This window comes from Schistocerca piceifrons, unplaced genomic scaffold (assembly GCF_021461385.2).
Source record: "Schistocerca piceifrons isolate TAMUIC-IGC-003096 unplaced genomic scaffold, iqSchPice1.1 HiC_scaffold_701, whole genome shotgun sequence".
In the NCBI taxonomy this organism is placed as follows: Eukaryota; Metazoa; Arthropoda; class Insecta; order Orthoptera; family Acrididae; genus Schistocerca; species Schistocerca piceifrons.
This window is the reverse complement of record NW_025728950.1, coordinates 781,507-793,985: the sequence shown is the minus strand read 5'-3', so window position 1 is coordinate 793,985 and position 12,479 is coordinate 781,507. Positions and strand designations below refer to the sequence as shown.

The window sequence follows — 12,479 nt, the reverse complement described above, 5'->3', positions numbered from 1 at the left end:
TACACTGCCAAAGGTCGATAGTGGCCTTGGACTCATTGACTTTCCCCGCAAATGTGCGGCAATCCTGATTCAAAGTATCGCCACTTTGCGTGAGATTGACCCAGGTCGTACAACAGCGGTGCTTTTCGACCGTTATCGCCCACAATCGGCGCGTGCACCAGTATGTTTGACACATATTCCATTCCGGATGACGACAGTCAATGACTATTACCTCAATCAAAGTTACGTCCTAACAGTGGCCACCGACAAGGCACGCACATCGAAGCGCCTTTACTAGGCGCTTCGAGGCCAGCCCACACCACATAAATTGGAGGACAGACGACCGTCGGTCATCTGGCACCAAGCTTGGGCTAATATCAACCACCCAGCCCTTTCCACAGAAGTTTCAGCGCTATGGTATCGCGTTGTAAACAATTTAATACCCACTAATCACCGCCTGGCGGCCATCCGCCTATGGCCCTCGGCTGCTTGCGGCCGATGTGGTGACGTAGACACCAGAGAGCATCGTCTCTTATGCCCTCACGTCACAGAAGTGTGGGACCTTGCACGTGTGCTATTAGCGCTGATCGGTGGGACTACACTGGACTATGTGTCAATCGACTGGTTCCTTACCCATGATATTCAGACCAACCAACGAACACGACGTAACGCAATGGTGTGGCTCTTGGGCCACACCATTTTCACGATCTATGACTTTTGCCTCACCGATGCTGTCTCTTTCATGGACTACCTTTGGAGCCAGCATCGCCTGGCGGAATCTGACCGGAAATATACCATTACTTTTGCAAGATTTCTTAAAGTTGCAATGGTTCATGGTTATCAAAAGGTGTTCCGGGCTGACTAAGGCACCTCGTATAAGAATTGCCTGAGTGTACCCCTGGATCTTTGTCACTCAGACTTTCAAACTACCCTTGACTTACCCATACCCCAGATTTGATATTGGCCTTCAGGGCATCACTAGAGTAGACTGTTCTATGATACTGATAATATGGAAATTGGTAACACGGAAATTGTGTGAACCTTGTATGAAAAATTATTGGAAAATTGGAAAACACATAATCTATCTTAGAGGATTATTACTTCGTTAATTCTATGGGCGATGGGATTATCTCGCCAGTTTCGTTTGAGTGTGCTGCCGTCGCTGTTTTTTTTTTTATTTTGCCTTCATTTCTGTCTTTATTTATTTCTTTCTATTTAGTTTTTAACATCATCACTTGCTTCACACCTGGAGAGGGAGGTGTGTTTCTGAGTAGTGTGTCGTCGCCCCCAAGGCATAGCAGAGTATGCCTCCGCTTTTATTTTCGATTTATGGCAATAAGTCTTGCTACTAACAACACCCTGCTTTACGTGCTGCGTCGACACTAGAGGATGGCGGCATTTTTGGAGAGGAAAAGGTAGGTCTATAGGGGAGGTAGGAGGGAAAAATGTGTAGTATTTGTCTTATCAGATTAATATCTGATACGTCCTGCATCACACGACCAGAATATTACACTCATTTTTGGCTTATGACGGAGTGCTAGGGGCTTGCTCCACCTCTGTCGCGGGTTGGCCCGGCATTGAAGTACCGCCGGGATCGGCCCACCTAAAATTAATTAAAACACAGCCTGAAATGGGTTAACTTTCTGCAGTGATCAGATATTCCGCTGGTAGCAAAACTTGTCGTAGTTGTTGATGTGCCCAGTAGTTAGTTGCTTACACACCACGATTTCTTTTCATTAATTTAAGATTATCTTAAGAATTTTTTTTTTTTTTTTGCGGTTAGCCGGACGGCACTTGCAGCCGCATTACGCTAGGCTGGTAATTTATGGGGGCACAGGACAGTGCCTTCGGATGCCTCGTTAGCGTCTCTTATGGTCCGGGCACAGATAATTTTAATTACATTTATTGGAGTTATATCCTTAGCTCCTCGCGAACGTCGTCGTCATCGCCACCGCACGCACGCTGAATACGTGTGTACACACGCACACACACATATGCAGTAGGCGGTGGACGATGTAAGCACTCGGCTAGGTGTAGCTCGCGCCAGTATAGCTCGCACCGGCCTGACGCTGCTGTGGGGCGGCCTCACGGCTTCTCCACTGCCCTGGCAGCTAGCGGCGTTCAAATGGGAGTCGCAGTTTACTCCTCGACATGGAGGGTAGTACTGGGATGTTGACGAGTGATGTCGTATTTGGTCGTTCCTTCCGGCACTTGCCTTTGCGATGTTTTCGACGGTCGCCTGTTGCCATATCGGCCCGCACCACCGTGTGTCACTCTCACATGTGGAGCGCACACGCTGCAAGCATTTAGGCCCTGACACTGCGGTTTTTCATCTCTGGCGGTACTCCGCAAGGATACCGCCCTTCGATTGTGCCATTCCAGCACTAATCGAAGTGCTAGGTTTTCCGGCCTGTTAGGAGACCGCTTCTGCAAAACGTGCGAGGAGATGTTTGCTGGTTGCGAGCTACCCGCCGATTTTCTAGCTGTACGTATTGTCCTTAATCCAAAGGTCACAGGTCACTGTCGGGCTAAGGACGTGTTCTTAACACTGATTATAAGTTGGTGGCACGAAGTGTGGCTTCACATCTTAAACAGGTAATGAATAAGGTACACTGGCGTTTCGAATCGAACCACCTTCACCGCTGCTTCTATATACCGTGATGCTGTCTTACTCACCCACCGCCGACGCTCGAACCCCAGCTTCAATTGATCTCTAGATTTCGCCGGTGCCTTCTCCCATCCTTACCTGCTGGCCGTTATGTCGCGGAAGGGTTTCGGGGAGCACTTCATAAGAGTCATCCGGCACTTCTTGGATGGAGCAAATTCCAGAATCATTGTGAACGGCTGCAGATCACGACCAATTCCCATCAGACGATCAGTTCGACAAGGCTGTCCCTTGTCAGTGTATTTTATCGCTTTGGCGCTGGACCCCATGCTGCGTGACATCGGACGGATGGTCGATGGTGTTCCTTTCCCAGGCGTCACCTTCCGCAGTGCGGCATACGCGGATGGTGTAGGTGTGTTTGTAGCAAACGCCAATGACATCGATTCGGTTCGCCGAGTCCTCCACGTTTATGAACGAGCATCCGGTGCCATGTTAAAATCCAACAAAATGGTGCTAATGCCACTAGGGCCACGATCATTGACCATCGAACGCCCATGCAACCGGATTGTAGGGGAACAACGTATCTTGGGTTTTGAGGTGACTGACTGTCCGCAGTGCATGGTAACACTCACGTGCAGGCGGATTCTCACGCGCATCAGAGGATTTTGCATGAGTCACACTGATCGATGAGTCGACCTCCATCAACGAATCCAACTGATTAGTACATACATCCTATCACGGGCATAGTATGTAGCACAACTCCATACGCTACCGAAACAAACCAGCAGAGCCAACTCACCAACAGTATATTGCCTATTGTGGCGGCATGCACTATTCAAAGTTGATGCGCAGAATTGTACACTGCCAAAGGTCGATAGTGGCCTTGGACTCATTGACTTTCCCCGCAAATGTGCGGCAATCCTGATTCAAAGTATCGCCACTTTGGGTGAGATTGACCCAGGTGGTACAACAGCGGTTCTTTTCGACCGTTATCGCCCACAATCGGCGCGTGCACCAGTATGTTTGACACATATTCCATTCCGGATGACGACAGTCAAGGACTATTACCTCAATCAAAGTTACGTCCTAACAGTGGCCACCGACAAGGCACGCACATCGAAGCGCCTTTACTAGGCGCTTCGAGGCCAGCCCACACCACATAAATTGGAGGACAGACGACCGTCGGTCATCTGGCACCAAGCTTGGGCTAATATCAACCACCCAGCCCTTCCCACAGAAGTTTCAGCGCTATGGTATCGCGTTGTAAACAATTTAATACCCACTAATCACCGCCTGGCGGCCATCCGCCTATGGCCCTCGGCTGCTTGCGGCCGATGTGGTGACGTAGACACCAGAGAGCATCGTCTCTTATGCAGTCACGTCACAGAAGTGTGGGACCTTGCACGTGTGCTATTAGCGCTGATCGGTGGGACTACACTGGACTATGTGTCAATCGACTGGTTCCTTACCCCTGATATTCAGACCAACCAACGAACACGACGTAACGCAATGGTGTGGCTCTTGGGCCACACCATTTTCACGATCTATGACCTTTGCCTCACCGATGCTGTCTCTTTCATGGACTACCTTTGGAGCCAGCATCGCCTGGCGGAATCTGACCGGAAATATACCATTACTTTTGCAAGATTTCTTAAACTTGCAATGGTTCATGGTTATCAAAAGGTGTTCCGGGCTGACTAAGGCACCTCGTATAAGAATTGCCTGAGTGTACCCCTGGATCTTTGTCACTCAGACTTTCAAACTACCCTTGACTTACCCATACCCCAGATTTGATATTGGCCTTCAGGGCATCACTAGAGTAGACTGTTCTATGATACTGATAATATGGAAATTGGTAACACGGAAATTGTGTGAACCTTGTATGAAAAATTATTGGAAAATTGGAAAACACATAATCTATCTTAGAGGATTATTACTTCGTTAATTCTATGGGCGATGGGATTATCTCGCCAGTTTCGTTTGAGTGTGCTGCCGTCGCTGTTTTTTTTTTATTTTGCCTTCATTTCTGTCTTTATTTATTTCTTTCTATTTAGTTTTTAACATCATCACTTGCTTCACACCTGGAGAGGGAGGTGTGTTTCTGAGTAGTGTGTCGTCGCCCCCAAGGCATAGCAGAGTATGCCTCCGCTTTTATTTTCGGTTTATGGCAATAAGTCTTGCTACTAACAACACCCTGCTTTACGTGCTGCGTCGACACTAGAGGATGGCGGCATTTTTGGAGAGGAAAAGGTAGGTCTATAGGGGAGGTAGGAGAGAAAAAAGTGTAGTATTTGTCTTATCAGCTTAATATCTGATACGTCCTGCATCACACGACCAGAATATTACACTCATTTTTGGCTTATGACGGAGTGCTAGGGGCTTGCTCCACCTCTGTCGCGGGTTGGCCCGGCATTGAAGTACCGCCGGGATCGGCCCACCTAAAATTAATTAAAACACAGCCTGAAATGGGTTAACTTTCTGCAGTGATCAGATATTCCGCTGGTAGCAAAACTTGTCGTAGTTGTTGATGTGCCCAGTAGTTAGTTGCTTACACACCACGATTTCTTTTCATTAATTTAAGATTATCTTAAGAATTTTTTTTTTTTTTTTTTTTTTTTGCGGTTAGCCGGACGGCACTTGCAGCCGCATTACGCTAGGCTGGTAATTTATGGGGGCACAGGACAGTGCCTTCGGATGCCTCGTTAGCGTCTCTTATGGTCTGGGCACAGATAATTTTAATTACATTTTTTGGAGTTATATCCTTAGCTCCTCGCGAACGTCGTCGTCGTCGCCGCCGCACGCACGCTGAATACGTGTGTACACACGCACACACACATATGCAGTAGGCGGTGGACGATGTAAGCACTCGGCTAGGTGTAGCTCGCGCCAGTATAGCTCGCACCGGCCTGACGCTGCTATGGGGCGGCCTCACGGCTTCTCCACTGCCCTGGCAGCTAGCGGCGTTCAAATGGGAGTCGCAGTTTACTCCTCGACATGGAGGGTAGTACTGGGATGTTGACGAGTGATCTCGTATTTGGTCGTTCCTTCCGGCACTTGCCTTTGCGATGTTTTCGACGGTCGCCTGTTGCCATATCGGCCCGCACCACCGTGTGTCACTCCCACATGTGGAGCGCACACGCTGCAAGCATTTAGGCCCTGACACTGCGGTTTTTCATCTCTGGCGGTACTCCGCAAGGATACCGCCCTTCGATTGTGCCATTCCAGCACTAATCGAAGTGCTAGGTTTTCCGGCCTGTTAGGAGACCGCTTCTGCAAAACGTGCGAGGAGATGTTTGCTGGTTGCGAGCTACCCGCCGATTTTCTAGCTGTACGTATTGTCCTTAATCCAAAGGTCACAGGTCACTGTCGGGCTAAGGACGTGTTCTTAACACTGATTATAAGTTGGTGGCACGAAGTGTGGCTTCACATCTTAAACAGGTAATGAATAAGGTACACTGGCGTTTCGAATCGAACCACCTTCACCGCTGCTTCTATATACCGTGATGCTGTCTTACTCACCCACCGCCGACGCTCGAACCCCGGCTTCAATTGATCTCTAGATTTCGCCGGTGCCTTCTCCCATCCTTACCTGCTGGCCGTTATGTCGCGGAAGGGTTTCGGGGAGCACTTCATAAGAGTCATCCGGCACTTCTTGGATGGAGCAAATTCCAGAATCATTGTGAACGGCTGCAGATCACGACCAATTCCCATCAGACGATCAGTTCGACAAGGCTGTCCCTTGTCAGTGTATTTTATCGCTTTGGCGCTGGACCCCATGCTGCGTGACATCGGACGGATGGTCGATGGTGTTCCTTTCCCAGGCGTCACCTTCCGCAGTGCGGCATACGCGGATGGTGTAGGTGTGTTTGTAGCAAACGATAATGACATCGATTCGGTTCGCCGAGTTCTCCACGTTTATGAACGAGCATCCGGTGCCATGTTAAAATCCAACAAAATGGTGCTAATGCCACTAGGGCCACGATCATTGACCATCGAACGCCCATGCAACCGGATTGTAGGGGAACAACGTATCTTGGGTCTTGAGGTGACTGACTGTCCGCAGCGCATGTTAACACTCACGTGCAGGCGGATTCTCACGCGCATCAGAGGATTTTGCATGAGTCACACTGATCGACGACTCGACCTCCATCAACGAATCCAACTGATTAGTACATACATCCTATCACGGGCATAGTATGTAGCACAACTCCATACGCTACCGAAACAAACCAGCAGAGCCATCTCACAAACAGTATATTGCCTATTGTGGCGGCATGCACTATTCAAAGTTGATGCGCAGAATTGTACACTGCCAAAGGTCGATAGTGGCCTTGGACTCATTGACTTTCCCCGCAAATGTGCGGCAATCCTGATTCAAAGTATCGCCACTTTGGGTGAGATTGTCCCAGGTCGTACAACAGCGGTGCTTTTCGACCGTTATCGCCCACAATCGGCGCGTGCACCAGTATGTTTGACACATATTCCATTCCGGATGACGACAGTCAAGGACTATTACCTCAATCAAAGTTACGTCCTAACAGTGGCCACCGACAAGGCACGCACATCGAAGCGCCTTTACTAGGCGCTTCGAGGCCAGCCCACACCACATAAATTGGAGGACAGACGACCGTCGGTCATCTGGCACCAAGCTTGGGCTAATATCAACCACCCAGCCCTTCCCACAGAAGTTTCAGCGCTATGGTATCGCGTTGTAAACAATTTAATACCCACTAATCACCGCCTGGCGGCCATCCGCCTATGGCCCTCGGCTGCTTGCGGCCGATGTGGTGACGTAGACACCAGAGAGCATCGTCTCTTATGCCCTCACGTCACAGAAGTGTGGGACCTTGCACGTGTGCTATTAGCGCTGATCGGTGGGACTACACTGGACTATGTGTCAATCGACTGGTTCCTTACCCCTGATATTCAGACCAACCAACGAACACGACGTAACGCAATGGTGTGGCTCTTGGGCCACACCATTTTCACGATCTATGACCTTTGCCTCACCGATGCTGTCTCTTTCATGGACTACCTTTGGAGCCAGCATCGCCTGGCGGAATCTGACCGGAAATATACCATTACTTTTGCAAGATTTCTTAAAGTTGCAATGGTTCATGGTTATCAAAAGGTGTTCCGGGCTGACTAAGGCACCTCGTATAAGAATTGCCTGAGTGTACCCCTGGATCTTTGTCACTCAGACTTTCAAACTACCCTTGACTTACCCATACCCCAGATTTGATATTGGCCTTCAGGGCATCACTAGAGTAGACTGTTCTATGATACTGATAATATGGAAATTGGTAACACGGAAATTGTGTGAACCTTGTATGAAAAATTATTGGAAAATTGGAAAACACATAATCTATCTTAGAGGATTATTACTTCGTTAATTCTATGGGCGATGGGATTATCTCGCCAGTTTCGTTTGAGTGTGCTGCCGTCGCTGTTTTTTTTTATTTTGCCTTCATTTCTGTCTTTATTTATTTCTTTCTATTTAGTTTTTAACATCATCACTTGCTTCACACCTGGAGAGGGAGGTGTGTTTCTGAGTAGTGTGTCGTCGCCCCCAAGGCATAGCAGAGTATGCCTCCGCTTTTATTTTCGGTTTATGGCAATAAGTCTTGCTACTAACAACACCCTGCTTTACGTGCTGCGTCGACACTAGAGGATGGCGGCATTTTTGGAAAGGAAAAGGTAGGTCTATAGGGGAGGTAGGAGAGAAAAAAGTGTAGTATTTGTCTTATCAGCTTAATATCTGATACGTCCTGCATCACACGACCAGAATATTACACTCATTTTTGGCTTATGACGGAGTGCTAGGGGCTTGCTCCACCTCTGTCGCGGGTTGGCCCGGCATTGAAGTACCGCCGGGATCGGCCCACCTAAAATTAATTAAAACACAGCCTGAAATGGGTTAACTTTCTGCAGTGATCAGATATTCCGCTGGTAGCAAAACTTGTCGTAGTTGTTGATGTGCCCAGTAGTTAGTTGCTTACACACCACGATTTCTTTTCATTAATTTAAGATTATCTTAAGAATTTTTTTTTTTTTTTTTTGCGGTTAGCCGGACGGCACTTGCAGCCGCATTACGCTAGGCTGGTAATTTATGGGGGCACAGGACAGTGCCTTCGGATGCCTCGTTAGCGTCTCTTATGGTCCGGGCACAGATAATTTTAATTACATTTTTTGGAGTTATATCCTTAGCTCCTCGCGAACGTCGTCGTCATCGCCGCCGCACGCACGCTGAATACGTGTGTACACACGCACACACACATATGCAGTAGGCGGTGGACGATGTAAGCACTCGGCTAGGTGTAGCTCGCGCCAGTATAGCTCGCACCGGCCTGACGCTGCTGTGGGGCGGCCTCACGGCTTCTCCACTGCCCTGGCAGCTAGCGGCGTTCAAATGGGAGTCGCAGTTTACTCCTCGACATGGAGGGTAGTACTGGGATGTTGACGAGTGATCTCGTATTTGGTCGTTCCTTCCGGCACTTGCCTTTGCGATGTTTTCGACGGTCGCCTGTTGCCATATCGGCCCGCACCACCGTGTGTCACTCCCACATGTGGAGCGCACACGCTGCAAGCATTTAGGCCCTGACACTGCGGTTTTTCATCTCTGGCAGTACTCCGCAAGGATACCGCCCTTCGATTGTGCCATTCCAGCACTAATCGAAGTGCTAGGTTTTCCGGCCTGTTAGGAGACCGCTTCTGCAAAACGTGCGAGGAGATGTTTGCTGGTTGCGAGCTACCCGCCGATTTTCTAGCTGTACGTATTGTCCTTAATCCAAAGGTCACAGGTCACTGTCGGGCTAAGGACGTGTTCTTAACACTGATTATAAGTTGGTGGCACGAAGTGTGGCTTCACATCTTAAACAGGTAATGAATAAGGTACACTGGCGTTTCGAATCGAACCACCTTCACCGCTGCTTCTATATACCGTGATGCTGTCTTACTCACCCACCGCCGACGCTCGAACCCCGGCTTCAATTGATCTCTAGATTTCGCCGGTGCCTTCTCCCATCCTTACCTGCTGGCCGTTATGTCGCGGAAGGGTTTCGGGGAGCACTTCATAAGAGTCATCCGGCACTTCTTGGATGGAGCAAATTCCAGAATCATTGTGAACGGCTGCAGATCACGACCAATTCCCATCAGACGATCAGTTCGACAAGGCTGTCCCTTGTCAGTGTATTTTATCGCTTTGGCGCTGGACCCCATGCTGTGTGACATCGGACGGATGGTCGATGGTGTTCCTTTCCCAGGCGTCACCTTCCGCAGTGCGGCATACGCGGATGGTGTAGGTGTGTTTGTAGCAAACGCCAATGACATCGATTCGGTTCGCCGAGTCCTCCACGTTTATGAACGAGCATCCGGTGCCATGTTAAAATCCAACAAAATGGTGCTAATGCCACTAGGGCCACGATCATTGACCATCGAACGCCCATGCAACCGGATTGTAGGGGAACAACGTATCTTGGGTCTTGAGGTGACTGACTGTCCGCAGCGCATGTTAACACTCACGTGCAGGCGGATTCTCACGCGCATCAGAGGATTTTGCATGAGTCACACTGATCGACGACTCGACCTCCATCAACGAATCCAACTGATTAGTACATACATCCTATCACGGGCATAGTATGTAGCACAACTCCATACGCTACCGAAACAAACCAGCAGAGCCATCTCACAAACAGTATATTGCCTATTGTGGCGGCATGCACTATTCAAAGTTGATGCGCAGAATTGTACACTGCCAAAGGTCGATAGTGGCCTTGGACTCATTGACTTTCCCCGCAAATGTGCGGCAATCCTGATTCAAAGTATCGCCACTTTGGGTGAGATTGACCCAGGTGGTACAACAGCGGTGCTTTTCGACCGTTATCGCCCACAATCGGCGCGTGCACCAGTATGTTTGACACATATTCCATTCTGGATGACGACAGTCAAGGACTATTACCTCAATCAAAGTTACGTCCTAACAGTGGCCACCGACAAGGCACGCACATCGAAGCGCCTTTACTAGGCGCTTCGAGGCCAGCCCACACCACATAAATTGGAGGACAGACGACCGTCGGTCATCTGGCACCAAGCTTGGGCTAATATCAACCACCCAGCCCTTCCCACAGAAGTTTCAGCGCTATGGTATCGCGTTGTAAACAATTTAATACCCACTAATCACCGCCTGGCGGCCATCCGCCTATGGCCCTCGGCTGCTTGCGGCCGATGTGGTGACGTAGACACCAGAGAGCATCGTCTCTTATGCCCTCACGTCACAGAAGTGTGGGACCTTGCACGTGTGCTATTAGCGCTGATCGGTGGGACTACACTGGACTATGTGTCAATCGACTGGTTCCTTACCCCTGATATTCAGACCAACCAACGAACACGACGTAACGCAATGGTGTGGCTCTTGGGCCACACCATTTTCACGATCTATGACCTTTGCCTCACCGATGCTGTCTCTTTCATGGACTACCTTTGGAGCCAGCATCGCCTGGCGGAATCTGACCGGAAATATACCATTACTTTTGCAAGATTTCTTAAAGTTGCAATGGTTCATGGTTATCAAAAGGTGTTCCGGGCTGACTAAGGCACCTCGTATAAGAATTGCCTGAGTGTACCCCTGGATCTTTGTCACTCAGACTTTCAAACTACCCTTGACTTACCCATACCCCAGATTTGATATTGGCCTTCAGGGCATCACTAGAGTAGACTGTTCTATGATACTGATAATATGGAAATTGGTAACACGGAAATTGTGTGAACCTTGTATGAAAAATTATTGGAAAATTGGAAAACACATAATCTATCTTAGAGGATTATTACTTCGTTAAGTCTATGGGCGATGGGATTATCTCGCAAGTTTCGTTTGAGTGTGCTGCCGTCGCTGTTTTTTTTTATTTTGCCTTCATTTCTGTCTTTATTTATTTCTTTCTATTTAGTTTTTAACATCATCACTTGCTTCACACCTGGAGAGGGAGGTGTGTTTCTGAGTAGTGTGTCGTCGCCCCCAAGGCATAGCAGAGTATGCCTCCGCTTTTATTTTCGGTTTATGGCAATAAGTCTTGCTACTAACAACACCCTGCTTTACGTGCTGCGTCGACACTAGAGGATGGCGGCATTTTTGGAGAGGAAAAGGTAGGTCTATAGGGGAGGTAGGAGAGAAAAAAGTGTAGTATTTGTCTTATCAGCTTAATATCTGATACGTCCTGCATCACACGACCAGAATATTACACTCATTTTTGGCTTATGACGGAGTGCTAGGGGCTTGCTCCACCTCTGTCGCGGGTTGGCCCGCCATTGAAGTACCGCCGGGATCGGCCCACCTAAAATTAATTAAAACACAGCCTGAAATGGGTTAACTTTCTGCAGTGATCAGATATTCCGCTGGTAGCAAAACTTGTCGTAGTTGTTGATGTGCCCAGTAGTTAGTTGCTTACACACCACGATTTCTTTTCATTAATTTAAGATTATCTTAAGAATTTTTTTTTTTTTTTGCGGTTAGCCGGACGGCACTTGCAGCCGCATTACGCTGGGCTGGTAATTTATGGGGGCACAGGACAGTGCCTTCGGATGCCTCGTAAGCGTCTCTTATGGTCCGGGCACAGATAATTTTAATTACATTTTTTGGAGTTATATCCTTAGCTCCTCGCGAACGTCGTCGTCGTCGTCGTCGCCGCCGCACGCACGCTGAATACGTGTGTACACACGCACACACACATATGCAGTAGGCGGTGGACGATGTAAGCACTCGGCTAGGTGTAGCTCGCGCCAGTATAGCTCGCACCGGCCTGACGCTGCTGTGGGGCGGCCTCACGGCTTCTCCACTGCCCTGGCAGCTAGCGGCGTTCAAATGGGAGTCGCAGTTTACTCCTCGACATGGAGGGTAGTACTG

At 48.9% G+C, this 12,479-nt stretch overlaps 4 non-coding genes across 4 annotated transcripts; all 4 read left to right on the top strand.

Moving 5' to 3' along the window:
• The first annotated feature begins 1,396 nt into the window (after positions 1 to 1,396).
• LOC124769571 lies at positions 1,397 to 1,587 on the top strand. The gene has a single exon (XR_007013026.1). It is a non-coding gene; the product is annotated as a U2 spliceosomal RNA (small nuclear RNA).
• Positions 1,588 to 4,836: 3,249 nt separating this feature from the next.
• LOC124769488 lies at positions 4,837 to 5,027 on the top strand. Its single transcript, XR_007013010.1, has one exon. It is a non-coding gene; the product is annotated as a U2 spliceosomal RNA (small nuclear RNA).
• A 3,256-nt stretch (positions 5,028 to 8,283) lies between these two features.
• LOC124769486 lies at positions 8,284 to 8,474 on the top strand. Its single transcript, XR_007013009.1, has one exon. It is a non-coding gene; the product is annotated as a U2 spliceosomal RNA (small nuclear RNA).
• A 3,250-nt stretch (positions 8,475 to 11,724) lies between these two features.
• Positions 11,725 to 11,915, top strand: LOC124769618. The gene has a single exon (XR_007013031.1). It is a non-coding gene; the product is annotated as a U2 spliceosomal RNA (small nuclear RNA).
• The last annotated feature ends 564 nt before the right edge of the window (positions 11,916 to 12,479 follow it).